The following is a 15,376-nucleotide window of genomic DNA, read 5'->3' on the forward strand; positions in this document are numbered from 1 at the left end:
TTTCCTATCAAATGTAAGAATATATATGAACTCAAAAAGGTTTATGAAATAGATCTACTTGCATCATTGTTTAGCTTGAATTTTGGTAAGACTCTGTCCTCCATGATTTTGAACAAATTGCATTTCTCCTGCTTTCTGTTCCTAAAGGCACATATTCAATGGAGGCAAAAGTAGTGAATGTCCAAAATCTTCATATAATGGAAAGAGAACTGTTGACATCCCATGGTTCTGTTGTCTTGCATAATTATACCACTAGGAAAAAAGCATACTATGGTATCAAATTCACTTATGACTTGCACCTTCTGTGTCCTTGTAGTACAGCCTGGCTGTAGAAATCATCTTCTCTCTCAAACTTCATGTTTTCTGGTTGCTTTTGCATTTAATTTTCTGGAAATCCCCAAAGGAGAAAGTTGTCATGGAAGAATGTAAAGTGCAATTAACTTTATTTAATACTGAGCATGAATATGGATGATTTACATAGTGATCTATGGCAAAACTGACAGTGGTGCTTACTCCATCTTTATTAGTAATTAGAGAGAAAAAAAGGCTGCTTCTGACTAAAGTGGAAATGTCAGAGGGATTCACTTTTAATGGAGTAGCTGTAAATATTTGCAAGATAAGATGATGAGTCAGTCTCATAGATTTGCTTTAATTATAATTTAATATATGATAATCCAAAAATCTGCTGCTGAAATGGTATTCTTTAGTAGAAGGTATAAAACCAGACATACCTGATTCTGAGTTTCCTGCCATTATTAATTAAGTCACTGTTAATTATACTACCACAGCCCAGGGCAAAATTTGCTTTTTAATAAACATGACGGACATGACTCTGTGATTTTATTTGGAGTTTGGCACAATCTAATTTATCAGGGAGTAAAGCTAATGGGCTTTTAATCAGCAGAATTTCAAAGGAGATCTGTTTATCTTCAATATAATACAAAAATAATTTTAGAACCTTTTTTTTGGCATAATAAATTAAACTGTACTTTGACTTATGCTTTCTTGTCTGACAGGGGAGTAATATGGAGAGAGATAGATACTAGATTTCTTTTCTTCAGAAGTTTCAAACGATCCTGTTTGATAGACTACTTACAAGAAAATCATAAAATCATGCAGTGGTTTGTGTTGGAAGGGAATTTAAAGATCATCTAGCTCCAACCTGCTGCTCAGGGTTGCTCACACTATACCAAGTTGCTCAAAGCCTCATCCAATCTGGCCTTGAACACTTCCAGGGACTGGTCATCCACAGCTTCTCTGGGTAACCAATTCCAGTGCATCACCATCATAGTGAAGAATATCTTTGTAGTATCTAATCTAAACTTTACCTCTTCCAATTTCTAGCCATTGCCCCTTGTCCTGTCACTGTGTGCCCATGCCAAAAGCCCTGCTCCAGCTTTTTTGTAGACCCTCCCTAAGTACTGGAAGCTCCAATTATGTCACATTAAGATTTCTCTTTTCCAGTCTGATTAACCCAAATTCTTCAGGCCTTTCCTCCTAGGAAAGGAGCCCCATCTTGCTAATCATCATGGTGTGCCTCCTTTGGACTTGCTCCAAAAGGTCACCTCTGTGATGGTACATTGGTGATTAAGAATTTTATTAGAAAATGTGTACAGTGCTCTTAATGGCCTTCAATTACTATCAAGCAAGGAAGGATTATGGCTTACTCATGCCTATGCCAATGTCCTGTTCTCCACCTGATACAGCCTCTGGGTCCACCCAAAGCTCCTCACAGCTACAAGAGAACACTGCACCTGGTAAAGGCAAGGGGAATGAAGAGCACTGGAGAATGCAGGCATCAATCCCACAACCTCTCACATGCTAAGCAAGCACTCTACCACTTGAACTAATTCCCCACCCTGTACCCAGCCCTGACCCAGGATGCCCTGAAACCAAAGCCTGGGCCTCCCATTCATATCACTCTCATACCACCAACTCATCCACTCACAATCCTGCTGGAGGTAACTGTGGCCAACTTTAGTGCTCAGAATCACCATGCCCTGACCCAAGGGTTCACTCCTGGGGCAGTAGTATTCTCCAACTCAGACGAGAGCTTGTTATGGAGAGACCCATGGGCAGGAGCAGAAGGCAGCAGTGCCAGTGCAGGATGTGGGGCAGAGCCAAAAGGTCACTCCTTCGAGCCGGAGTTGAACCAGCGACCTAAGGATGGCCATGCAAGGGAGCCTACAGTCCTCCGCTCTACCAGCTGAGCTATCGAAGGAAGCATGGGACGTGTTCAGGTAGACCTCACCCACTACTTTTCCCTAGTCACAGTACACCATCACACCTCTGTTACCACATCCTCCTTCAAACAGACTCACCTCCAATATCACAGCTCCTTGCTCAACACTTTACCCAACAGTCATGAAAACCACAAACAGAAATGCCCCATAAGGTCCTTGGACATTATCTTCTACAGATGGACTCTCCTTAGAGCCATACCAATCTTACCCATATCCTGCCGCATTTTCCCTTGATTCTCTTTCACTGTGCTGTATTTTGCTCTCTGCTCAAGCACAAGACAAAAAATTACAGCTATTTCTCAATTCTGTGACCTACATTTAAGTACCACGAAGTCATCCACAATTCCTCAGAACCACCCTTTCTGTAAATTGAACATGCCCACTCTCCTCAGCCCATCCTTAAAGAGAAATCCAGTGATTTTTCGAGATTCTTGGTGGACCACCACAGAGGTCATTCCATTTCATTGGCGTCCTTTTCTGTACTGGACTGGATATTTGAGAACTGCCAAGCTGACTTGGTTTAAGTCAAGATGAGGGGATAGACACTTTAAAATGAGTTACCTTCAATTTATTTTTAGCCAATCCCCTTCCACCAACAAGTAGAGATGAACAAGTGTAGATAAAAATGAATAAATAACAGTTTACCAAAAATGTGAAATAGCAACAGGCCAGAAAAATAACAATAATAATCACTAGTTACAAAGTTTCTAAATCTCAAAGACTCCCTGGGAACAAGGAGAAATTAAAAGCGGCAGAGAAAAGCCTTTGCCCAGGATAGTGCCCTCCATGAACAATTGTGTGTGGAGAGACAAAGATGTTGGCAGTCCTCCCACTCTTTCAACTGCATGTGGACAGAGAGAACAAAATGAGAGAAAAAAACACTGAAACCGCACAGATACCAGACCTCTATGATTACAAAAACTCCCTCTAAACAACAAGCAACAGAGAGCAAGGACAAAACAAAGAGAAAACCTATAGTCCAAAACCAGACAAATGCCCTTCCTATCTCTCTGGTGGTGGCATTTCTGTCAAAAAAGGCACTCCAGCAGCTGGAACTCAATCCGGCTGGAACTCACAGAGGGACTTCACCTTTTCATGAGGAGAAAAGGGAGGCAGCTGGCAGACTCTATGCCTTCCTACTCCCACTGGGCACTGCTGGCAAGTTGGAGCAACCATGTAGAGTGGGGCTGTCATGCTTTCATTAGTGTGATGTTGTGACTTTAGACACATGAGATTTGCTTTGAAGCAGTCCAGGACCACAAAATGCAGCTCCTTGGAAACCTGCAACAACCCTCTCAGGAAATGAAATGAAAGAAAACCAAGGGGAGCCTCCACCTACGCTGCCTCAGCTGTCTCCCTGTGTGAACAAAAGAGTAAGAGCAAAAACCAAGAGGCAAGAGAGATATGCCTGAGAGATCCCGTCTTTTAAAAGACCTGACAATGCCCCAGCTCTTGAGTTCCATTTCCAGTCACAAGGTTTTCCAGAGACAGTAACAATTTTGGGCACAATGCATATGGAATATGATTACATTATGGGCTACCCAGGACACAAGCAAAAGATAAAATCAATTAATCCATTAAACTGCCCATAGTGCTCCTGATGTCATCCTCCTCTGTAAATCCAGGGCACACCATAAATCTCTCCACAGCGTCCTCAGGGGTGAGATGGATCCCTGACAAAGTGTCCTGTATCCAGGAAAGGGGAATGAAAAAGCATTGGAGAATGCAGGCATGAACCCCACTACCTCTCACATGCTAAGCAAGCACTCTACCACTTGAGCTAATTCCCCACCATGCAGCCTCATTTCATCTCCCAGGCACCCAGCTTTGACACAGGATACCCTGTACCCAAAGGCTTCCCATTCGTATAATTCTCGTACCACCAACTCACCTACTCACTTTCCTGTTGGAGGTGACTGCAGACCACCCCAGTGGTCAGAATCACCATGCCCTGCCTAAGCATTTGACCAAAAAATGCCTTGGCTGGTTATCTTCCACAGCTTAGGCAACAGCTCATGGCTGGGCAGCTCATTCTGGGGAGCCCCATGGGCAGGAGCAGAAGGCAGCAGTGCCAGTGCAGGATGTGGGGCAGAGCCAAAAGGTCACTCCTTCGAGCCGGAGTTGAACCAGCGACCTAAGGATGGCCATGCAAGGGAGCCTACAGTCCTCCGCTCTACCAGCTGAGCTATCGAAGGAAGCATAGGACATAGCCAGGCAGACCTCACTCATTGCTTTTCCCAAGTCACAGTGCACCATCACACTTCTGTTACCACATCCTCCTTCAAACAGACTCACCTCCAACATCAGTAGCTCCTTGTTCAACACTTACCAAACAGTCATGCAAACCATAAACAGAAATGCTCCATAAGTTCCTTGGATGTCATCTTCTACAATTGGATTCTCCTTAGGGCCATACTGATCTCACCTACATCCTGCTGTATTTTTCCTGAATTCCCTTTCACTGTGCTGTCTTCAGGCCTCTGCTCAAGTATCACATAAGGGACAGTATTTCTTCTATTCTGCAATCTCCTACAAGCATGAAGGTTATGCCTAAGCCCTTTGATTCTCTCCTTCAACAGTCTGAACATTCTCACTGTTCTTGCTCATCCATGCAAAGGATTCCCTCCACTCTGTGAGGTTCTTACTCACCCTCCACTGAGATTCCTCCATTTCATTGATATCCTTTCCTATGTGTGGGGTCACCTGCTCCCATGCATCCTGATAGCCTTTTTCGGAGGCCACTGCATGTCTTCTACACAGAGGCACAAGATTGGGCACTGTCGTGGCTTTATTTTGCAGGCAGTTAAACATCATATGGGTGATCACTCACTCCCTTCACAACAGCAGGAGTAAAATTTACAGGGTGAGAAAAAGATGGTTTAACAGGGCAGAAAAGAAATGGAAAGTGAAATAACAACAACAAGAAAAATAGTAACAATAATCATAACTCTAATATTAGTAGAATTAAAATATACAAATCACATGATGAACAACACGTTTGCTTTTCACTCAATGAATTATGCCCAATGAGTTCTTGAGCAGCAGGTCCCAGTTGTCTTTTCCCCTAATTTATATACTGAGCATGACACCATATGGTATGGAATATTCCTTTGGCCAGCTGGGGTCAGCTGTCCTGGCTGTCTCCTCCCTGATGTGTGAGAAGCTGAAAAATCCTTGACTTACAATGAGCACTGCTCAACAAGATCTAAACCATCAGAATATTATCAATATTATTCTCCTCCTTGATCTAAAACACAGCACTGTATCGGCTACTACTAAGAAAATTAACACAATCCCATCTGAAACCAGGTCAATATTTATGCCTTATTCTATACCATTTATGTCATGCCAAGGTCCCACACATTCCAATGCATCTTTTCTGGTCTTTTTATAATACATAGGCAGATATCTTTCCCTTAGGCTATGGACCATTTCCCTAAAATATCAGTTGAGTTTATTTAGTCCATGACTTTGGTCTCCTTTTAATAGTAGTCCTTTGGTGCAGGAGAGATGATGTTGGACTGTTGCATTCTGAAGACAGTTCTGGTTCTATCATTGCTCCACTTAGCCTGGTCTAATCAAAACTCATTTTTCATAGATTAATAAAGCTAAATATTTATTGTAATAATTTTGATATGGCATATAGCAAACATAGCAAAATGTTACAAATTGTTATATAGGAATTAATGTAACACAATTCAAATCATTGCCTGTTCTCACACAGAATCAAATTCCCTTGAGATACACCTCATACTTCTCCATCCTTCTGCATTACTCACCAAGTGCACCCAAGTTCTAGATCAAAAGCTGTATCATGGATGTGTTTGCCTTTGCCTGAAGTAGGAATATCCCAGCCTGTCTTTCACAGCATAATTTCTATGTACTGCAGGGACTTTTCCCTTTTGTAAAAGTACATCACAGTTTTGATTGGGCAGAGCCAGTTTGATGAGAAGATCCTCTAGTGTTGGCTAACCATGTGACTTTTACTAAATGTATATTCCAATGTTAAAATGTCCCAGCATCCATTGCTCTCTAAAATGTAGTCTTTAGCAGTTCATCTGTCCAATTTTCTGGAGGCTGGTGTATGGTAGTAGGTGTGATATACCCATTCAATGCCATACTGTTTGAGCCAAATGTCTAACAGGTTGCTTCTGAAATAAATACCATTGTCTGACTCAGTTCTTTCTCGGGTTCATTTTTACCTAATTTCTCAGGGCCCATGATAGTATTCCAGATAGTGGCATAAGGCACAGAATATGTTTCCAGCCATTTGGTTGTAAGTTCCACCATAGATACTAGTAAAAATTTCTTTAAGCAAAGAGTAGTCAAGCATTGGAACAGGCTGCTTAGGAAAGTGATTGAGTCACCATCTTTGGAGGTATTTAAAATATATGTAGATGTTTATTTAGAGACAAGGTTTGGTGATGGACTTGATGGTGCTGGGTTAATGCTTGGATCTAATGATCTTCAAGGTCTTTTTCAACCTAAATAATTCTACAGTTCTGTCAGTGTAAGCACATGATGCTTGCATTGGCACATTTGTGGGAATGTGATATCAGCAATCTGCCAGACTTCCCCATGTTTCTATTTCAGCCCCTGTCCTCCATTAGAGAGGCTTTAACTGTCTGGCTTGCTTTATTTCAAGCCATTTCACATTCAGGGATAATCATGGACAGTGTCCATGATTAAGTCCACCCCTCAGTCAGAAGGTGATGTATATATTGTGTTTCTTCCTTGATGGCCTGAGATATCATGGGCCCATTAAGCTGTAAATAGTTCATACTTAAATTACCAGTCCAGATCCACCTGATCCATTTCAATCTTAGCATCCTGACCCACCAGCTGGGATTTTTGATGTTACTCAGTGACCTGAGTCTTGGGTACATGACTATATGATGTACTTTTACAACAAAGTTCTCTATTTCACCTCTGAAAACTGGCTAGATTCACCTTGTCATTCAGCAGTTTCTGTGAGGTATATGGGACTCCACACAGCAGCTTTTCAACTTCGGTGTTTTCCCAAAATATGATGGGATTCACCAGGTGTAACGGTTTAGTTTGTTCATTTCCCGCACCAAAAATGTAATAGTTTAAGGTTTGCCAACTGTAATATATTTACCTTTTGTTGTGAAATAGGAGTAAAAGTAAAGCAGGCCTCAAACTTAAAAAGGGAGTAAAGAAAAAAACTTTATTAACGACACAAAGAATAATAATAATAAATCCAGAACAGATTTTCAGAACAGTTCTTTTCCTCTTTGTTACCGCTTAACAACATACAGGGACACTTCAGTCAATTCCTTACATAAATAATCTTTTTCAATTCACTTTAGGGAGAGGAGTTTGTTTTTGTCTAGCTATAAGGATCTTTTACCAAGAGAGGAAATCGCCAGTTCTCTCTTGACTCCACTTCTTCATGATTAACAGCTGCCCGGGATCTGCTATCATGAATTTCCTCCCATTTTACAGTCTTTTCAGAACCGAGTTGCAGGCCATGTTAAAAAGTCATGGGGTATTACTTTTAAGGATGAGCTCCTCAAAGGCAAAAGTTCTCTTCAGCTCACTTCCCTCTGTTCATACTTCATTCCCAGGAACAGAGATCCCCCTCTTTTCCTCGGGGCAAAGGATTCTTCAAACACTTTACAACTTGCTCCCCATCCCCGTCTTTCTTTTTTCATGGTTTAAAGGAATTTTTTCGTGAAGTACAGTCCACCCCTATAACTTACAAAAAGATATTTCAGCCAACCTTCATGGTGTCTCCTCATTCTCCTTCCATTTAGAAACTTAGCTTTTTACTTCATTGACTTTAGTCTATCTTTTCTGTTCTTCTCCCTCTCACCCAAGGAAAGACAAAAGTCTGTAAGTCTTATCTGAGCATTGGGGAAAAAAAAGAAAGTTAAAATCTCACACAAAAGTTGCAGGGGCTGTGCCAGGCCATGCTGGAGCTGTGTCAGGATCTCAGGGTGCCCAGGCCACGCTGGAGGGACAGGATGAAAACCGCAGAGTCCATCCAGAGGAGAAATGGGTGCCAAGGCTGTGTCTCCATGGCTTTCCTCCGGTTCCAGCCGCCCCCAGCTCCAGCCGCAGCCCGGGGGTTCTCCCTCTGCCCTGCCCAGCACACAAAGCCCTGGGGGCTCTCCCGAACCGGGCCCGGCTGCCTCCCCCCAGCCCGTGAGGGCGGCAGGGCAGGGCCCCGCCGAGCCACGGCCACACCGGGAAAAGGGGAGAATCCAGCAATGGGCTCTGCTCCCCTCGGCCACTGGGACCCCTGGTTAAAGACGGGGCCCAGCCGCCTCCGGAGCCGCTCCCGCCTGGGCCGGGCCCCGCTAGAAGGACCCGGGCTAGCCCGGGGCCCACTGTGAGAGGCCGGAAATGCAAGAGGAGCTTTCCGGGCGTTTACTTGCTTCAAATGTGATTCACGGAGCGAACCGACTTTTCCAATTGGTTTCTCAGGCTGTCAACAACTAAACCAACCTCCAGTTGGTCCCATCAATCCACAGAGGAAGTTCTCATGGAGAAAACTTTCTTAGTGTGCCCTCCCCCCAGGGTAAAAACAGCACACCAGGGCATATTATTTTTCATTTTGTGGTATTTCATTTATAGTGGGGCTTCTTCAGCCCGCATCACCTCCTTTTCAGGCAATATTCCAAAATCTTTGCCTTCTGGCCAGTCAGCAATAGCTTCCAAAATTCCTGGGCCACTGGGATTTCCTATTCAAGCACATTGTTTCATCAGTGTGCCCCATTTATTCCACATAGCATCAGTTGCATGATGTGTAGAATGGACTCTCCCTTTGAATATCCTGCTGAGCACTGGCAATCAGGGAGACAGGGTGCCAGGAGGAGCTGTGCTTCAATACTAATCATGTCTGAGGCAGCTCAAATTCCTTCACATGATGCCAATATTTCTTTTTCAGTTGGAGTATAGCCAGCCTTGAATCTTCAGTGTCCCTGATGCTAAAACCCTAAGAGTCAACCTTGAGCCTTCCCTGGATGCTTTTTGCCAATGGCTCCAAGTGCGACCATTCTCCCCAGCTGCAGCACGTTTCCAACATCTTGTCCTGCCCAGACCAGCCTGAGGGCTACTCTGTGTACTCTTTCCTTTTCAATTTGTTCAAAGACTTGTCATTGTTCAGGGCCCAAATGAAATAATTCTTCTTCCAGGTTAGTTGATAGAATGGGCTTTGTATCAGACTATAATTTGGAATAAATATTCTCAAAAAACCTCAAATACCTAGTAAAGCTAGTGTTTCCCTTTTGCTAATTGGTGGATACCTAGCTGTTATTTTGTTGATCACATTCATTGGGATACAATGACATCCATCTTGCTACTTTACTTGATCTCCTGTGTAAGTCACTTGACCTTACTTTGATTTATGGCAAAACTGACTTTCAGAATATTTGGACAAATTTCTTTCCTTTCTCAAAAACTTCGTCTGCTGTTTTCCCATATGATGATGTCATCAGTGTACTGCAGGTGTTCCTGTTCTAGTGTTGTTTGGTGAAATCCATGGAAAATGGTAGGGCTGGATTTCCAGCTCTAGGACAGGTGTACTGGAGGTCCCTCCAAGTGAAAGCAAATTGTGACCTGTACTCTGCTGCCAAAGGGATTTAAAAAAAACATGCTAGAGATATTGATTGTGGCAGGCCACTTGGCTACCTTTGATACAAACTGCCTGCAGTTCAAATTGCAGTTCTAGCCTGTCTGGCATGGCAGCACTCAGCAGCAGCATGGCTTCATTAAAGGAACTATAATCTACTGTTGGTCTCCACTCTCCATCAGATTTTCACAGTGGCCTTATGAAACTGTTACAGGATGAGTGAGTCCTGCTGAGCCCTCCAGGGCTTTCCAGCTGACAAATTAGCTTATGCGTGGGAATCAGGGGGTCTTGGTTGCTGTGATACAGGGATCAGGTGGTTACCACCTCATTTACGAGTTCTTCCTCTTCTTCCTCCTCAGTCTGCAGCCTCCTCTCTTCCTCCTCTTGTTCTTGTAATGGCTCTGCTTTGGTAGCCTGCCTTGTCCCCTTCTTCCTGCTGATGACTCTTAGAAGAGGCTCGTTCATCTCTTACTAAAGGAGCTGACTTCTACTTCCAGTATTTCTTCATGTGAAGAGGATATCCGTACAGGTGGGTTCTTTGGTTCAGATGCAGTATCTAGCACTGGCACTGGGGTAGCCAAAGTGCCTGACATTTTGTCATAAGATCCAAAGACCTTCTTGTCCCCTTGAGGGTACTAAATAGTGTTGAACAGGACTTGCTAGGCATAGACCAGGCCGCAGCATATTGCAGCAAGTTGTTTCTCTCTGGAATTATCAGATTGGCAGCATGCTTCTTCCAAATATTTTACTGGTTTTTCAGGATTCTGAACTTGTTAAGAGGTGAAATTCCAAAATATTCGAGAAGCCCACTGTTGTACATACTTGCCTGTACTATCCCACACATCCTGCCACTATATAGGCTCAGGGCAGTGATCTGGGTGGTATCCTTAAATAACTGTTTAAGTCTAAACATTTAAGTCTAAACAAGGCCTGAAATACAATCAGGAGACATAGCAATAAGAACATACTGGTTTGGACATCCTGACTATACTCAGAATTCTCAAGAGCTATTATAATTACCCTGGAGGAGAAGAGGAAGATGTGGGAAATATATGCCCCACAGATTGGCTCTAGGAGAAAAGATAAAAGATGTAATTAGGAATAGTTTCCAATAGATGGCTCTAGAAGTATGGAGAAGATAACACTATTTGATTGCAAATAGATTAGTCTCATGACCATCAGTTTTATCATATCATAAGCCAATGTTACAAAGTACAGTAACATGAGCCCAGCCCTCAGAGGTGATAAACAGCACAACAGGAAAGATACAGAGCAAATAAGATGCTACATAACTCTGAGAACAGAAAACAATTCTGAGAGTAAATAAATCAACATCAGGATTAGCTACTATTAAACTAATATAATGAATGCTTGCAATAAATTTGTTTTACCATGCTCTAGTCAGATTTGTCATTATCTCAACCCTTCAAGCCTCATGTTGGGCACCAAAAAGGGCTGTTGTGGTTTAACCCAGCAGGCAGTTAAACTCTACACAACTGCTCACACACTCCACCTCCAAGAGGTTTTTTGGAGAGAGCTGTGAGAAAAAAAGCAAAATTTGTGGTCTGAGAAAAAGATAGTTCAAAAGGACAGAAAAGGAAGGGGGAAATAGCAATAATAATAATAATAACAGAACTAGATTATACTAAATAAGTGACGTACAACATAATTGCTCAACACCTGCAGAACAATGCCCAGACAGCCCCTTTATAAACAGTGGCCCCTAGCCATCTTTCTCCCTAGTATGTACTGAGCCTGATGTCATGTGGTATGGAATATTCCATTGGCCAGTTGGGGTCACCTGTCCCAGCTGTGTCTCCTCTCAGTTTCTTGTGCCTCCCAGTCTCCTTGCTCATGGGATGGTGCAAGAAGCTGAAAAATCCATGACTTCACATAAACTCTGCTTACCAAGAATTATAACAGCGGCATGTAGCCAACAATATTCACATTCTGAATCCAAAACAGAGGTATAAGGATGAAAATTACCTCTATTGCAGCTAAAATTTATTTAAACCTACATAAACCAGGTACACTATTCTAAATGACATCTATCCAGTGAAGAGGAAAGTCAGATAATACATTCCCTCAATCCAGAGGCCTTGCTACTCTTGGAGAAGTCCTGGATGCTGTTGTCTACTGTGCTTCCCAGGTCTACTTCCCGGGTTTTCTTATGCTTCAGAGAACAGGGGGGACCCCACAACAAACCCTGTATACCCTGTATCCAGGAAAGGGGGATGAAAAGCAATGGAGAATGTGGGCATCAATCCCACTACCTCTCACATGCTAAGCAAGCACTCTACCACTTCAGCTAATTCCCCACCATGCAGCCCCTCACCAAGGTCCTCTCTCTTCCCAGGAATCCAGCCCTGACCCAGGATGCCCTGAAACCAAAGCCTGTGCCTCTCATTCATATCACTCTCACACCATCAACAACTCAACTGATCATGTTCCTACTGGCTGTGATCCCAGACAACACCAGCCCTCAAAATCACAATTTCCTGACCAGGATCCACCCACAAATGTCTTGGCTGGTCAACTTCCCAAAGTCAGACAAGAGCTCATGGCTGGACAGCCCTTTGAAGGGGAGCCCCATGGGCAGGAGCAGAAGGCAGCAGTGCCAGTGCAGGATGTGGGGCAGAGCCAAAAGGTCACTCCTTCGAGCTGGAGTTGAACCAGCGACCTAAGGATGGCCATGCAAGGGAGCCTACAGTCCTCCGCTCTACCAGCTGAGCTATCGAAGGAAGCATAGGACATAGCCAGGCAGACCTCACTCATTGCTTTTCCCGGAGCCTACAGTCCTCCGCTCTACCAGCTGAGCTATCGAAGGAAGCATAGGACATAGCCAGGCAGACCTCACTCATTGCTTTTCCCGGAGCCTACAGTCCTCCGCTCTACCAGCTGAGCTATCGAAGGAAGCATAGGACATAGCCAGGCAGACCTCACTCATTGCTTTTCCCAAGTCACAGTGCACCATCACACTTCTGTTACCACATCCTCCTTCAAACAGACTCACCTCCAATATCACAGCTCCTTGCTCAGCCCATTAGTCATGCAAGCCACAAACAGAAATGCTCCATAAGCTCCTTGGAGCTTATAATTTTCTTCATGAGATGATAAACACTTCTCATGGCCACACAGAGCTCACCCATGTCCTCCTGCATCTTCCCTTCATTCCTATTCACTGTGCTGTCTTTTGCCCTCTGCCCAAGCACATTACACATATAGCCATTCTGCTCTGAAACCTCCTCAAAGTCAAAAGGTCATGCGTAAGCCTTCTGAACTTCTCTCTCTCTCTAGACTAAACATATCCACTCTCCTCAGCCCATCCACACAGAGTAACCTTTCCATTCCTTGAGATTCTTGGTGGCCCTGCAGAGGTTTATCTCTTTGACTGTACTTCACAGAAGATCTCAAAATGGGACACAAATACTTTAGATGACATTTGGTGTCTATCAAGCAAAGAGGGAGAAACCTCTGTTAAATTGCCCATGCAGACCTGGATGTCATTGTACTCTTTTGCTTTGTGAGCACCCACAGGCCCTGGCAAAGGGCCCTGTGTCCAGGAAGGGGAATGAAAAGCAATGGAGAATGTGGGCATCGATCCCACTACCTCTCACATGCTAAGCGAGCGCTCTACCATTTGAGCTAATTCCCCACCCTGCAACCTTGAGCTGAGATCCACTCCCTTCCCAGTCACCCAGCCCCGATCCAAATTACAGGATGCCCTGAAACCAAAGCTGGAGTTTCCCAAAATCCGCACTCTCATACCACCAACTCCCCCACTCACTTCTCCCGTTGGAGGGGACTGCGGGCAAGCCCAGTGGTCAGAATCAACTTCCCACGGCCAGGGTTCACCTAAAAAATGCCTTGGCCACTTATCTCCCCAACCTCAGACAAGAGCTCATGGTTGAGCAGCTCATTATGGCAACCCCCCTGGGCAGGACCAGAAAAAGGCAGCAGTGCCAGTGCAGGATGTGGGGCAGAGCCAAAAGGTCACACCTTTGAGCTGGAGTTGAACCAATGACCTAAAGATGGCCATGCAAGGGAGCCTACCGTCCTCTGCTCTACCAGCTGAGCTATCAAAGAAGCATGGGTGTGTTCTCTGGTGGACCTTGCCCAGAACACACTCAGGCAGCATTTTCCAAGCCACCATGCACCATCAAGCCTCTCTTACCACACTTTGCTTCGAACAGCCTCAGCTGAGACATCCCAGAACCTTGTTCATCCCATCGGCCATGCAAACCACAAACAGAAATGCTCCATAATCTCCTCATACCTCAACTTCTACAGATGAATTTCCTGACGGTCACACAGAGCTTACCTATATCCTGCTGCATTTTCCCTTGATTTCCTTTCACTCTCCTGTCTTCTGCTCAAGCATAAGAAAAAACAAAAATGACAGCCATCCCTCTCTTCTGTAACAGACTGCTGGAATATCAGGTCTAAGTCCTCTCAACATCTTTTTCTGCAAACTGAAAGCACCTACTCTCCTCAGCTTGTCATATTTGACCCTATAGAAGATACTTTCCTGTCTTCAAAACATTGCTGTCTTCATTCAAAGCACCCTCATCAGACTCACCCCTGTGTCAGAGTCTGGTACCTGATCTCACTTTTCAGCCTAAGCCTCCCACTGACAGAGGTCTTGAGTTTATCTCACTGACTTTATTTCCGTAAGTGCCCTATCCATCTCAGGCACACTTATCCATCTTGTGGGATAGCTGTTTCTCTGTTGTCACTTTTCTCCCCCATGCTTGCTTGCTGCTGTGGAGGGTTGGAGTGGGCAGTGATCCTAAGGCAGTGAAGGAGAAAGTGATTCATCATGAGAAAAATATGAATGGACATAAACCCATGGTTTTGGCATAGGAAGTAGCCTCCAAACTCCATTGTTCTTTTCACTCTCTACTTTGTGGGGTTTTTTTTGTTTGTTTGTTTGTTTGGTTTTTTTTGTCAGAATGAACCCTGTTTATTGCATAACTGGGAATGTCACTTTTCCAGGGACCTGCAGTACCATACTCTGTGTTATGTCACATAGCTTTTTGTCCTTACTTTTATTGTTTCTTGGCTTGAACCTAACAGAGTCCTTTGTCTCACTTGTACAAATTGCACTGCTAATATACAGATTTTTTTCCCATTGCTAAATCATCTCCAATTAGTATCTGTCATCTCAGCCTGCAGAGAATTGTTTTGCAGTGTACTCTATTTAGTGAGAACATTCTCCCAAAATCAAAATAAGAGCACAGATTATCTTTTGTTAGTTGCTGAAAGTAATCCTGTTAGTAGTCTAAAACAATACTGGGTAAAGTGAGAGTGCAACTAATATGCTTCATCTTTTAAAAACTACGTTCTGTTCAAATTCTTATTTTTTATAAGATTGTTTGGGATGAAAATCAGACACAAGATATCTTTGGGTCTCTGGGAAAAGAAAGAAAGGCTGGAAATTGATTGATGCCTGCAAACATGCATGGGTTTTCAAAAGTAATACTTCTCCCTTCTCTTTTTTTTCCCCATGTTGTTGGGGCTTGTTTTCAGGTAAGAA

The 15,376-nt window shown here is 43.7% G+C and overlaps 1 protein-coding gene and 3 non-coding genes across 4 annotated transcripts in view; 1 reads left to right on the top strand and 3 right to left on the bottom strand.

The window, feature by feature from the left end:
• Nucleotides 1-15,376, top strand: part of DNAJC5B (DnaJ heat shock protein family (Hsp40) member C5 beta) — a 28,927-nt gene that overhangs the window by 1,072 nt on the left and 12,479 nt on the right. The gene's annotated exons all lie outside the window — the stretch shown is intronic.
• TRNAY-GUA (transfer RNA tyrosine (anticodon GUA)) lies at nt 2,133-2,221 on the bottom strand. Its single transcript is given in 2 exon segments — nt 2,133-2,168; nt 2,185-2,221. It is a non-coding gene; the product is annotated as a tRNA-Tyr (tRNA).
• On the bottom strand, nt 4,350-4,438 carry TRNAY-GUA (transfer RNA tyrosine (anticodon GUA)). Its single transcript is given in 2 exon segments — nt 4,350-4,385; nt 4,402-4,438. It is a non-coding gene; the product is annotated as a tRNA-Tyr (tRNA).
• Nucleotides 12,493-12,581, bottom strand: TRNAY-GUA (transfer RNA tyrosine (anticodon GUA)). Its single transcript is given in 2 exon segments — nt 12,493-12,528; nt 12,545-12,581. It is a non-coding gene; the product is annotated as a tRNA-Tyr (tRNA).

The sequence above is a fragment of the Cinclus cinclus genome, chromosome 1 (genome assembly GCF_963662255.1).
Source record: "Cinclus cinclus chromosome 1, bCinCin1.1, whole genome shotgun sequence".
In the NCBI taxonomy this organism is placed as follows: Eukaryota; Metazoa; Chordata; class Aves; order Passeriformes; family Cinclidae; genus Cinclus; species Cinclus cinclus.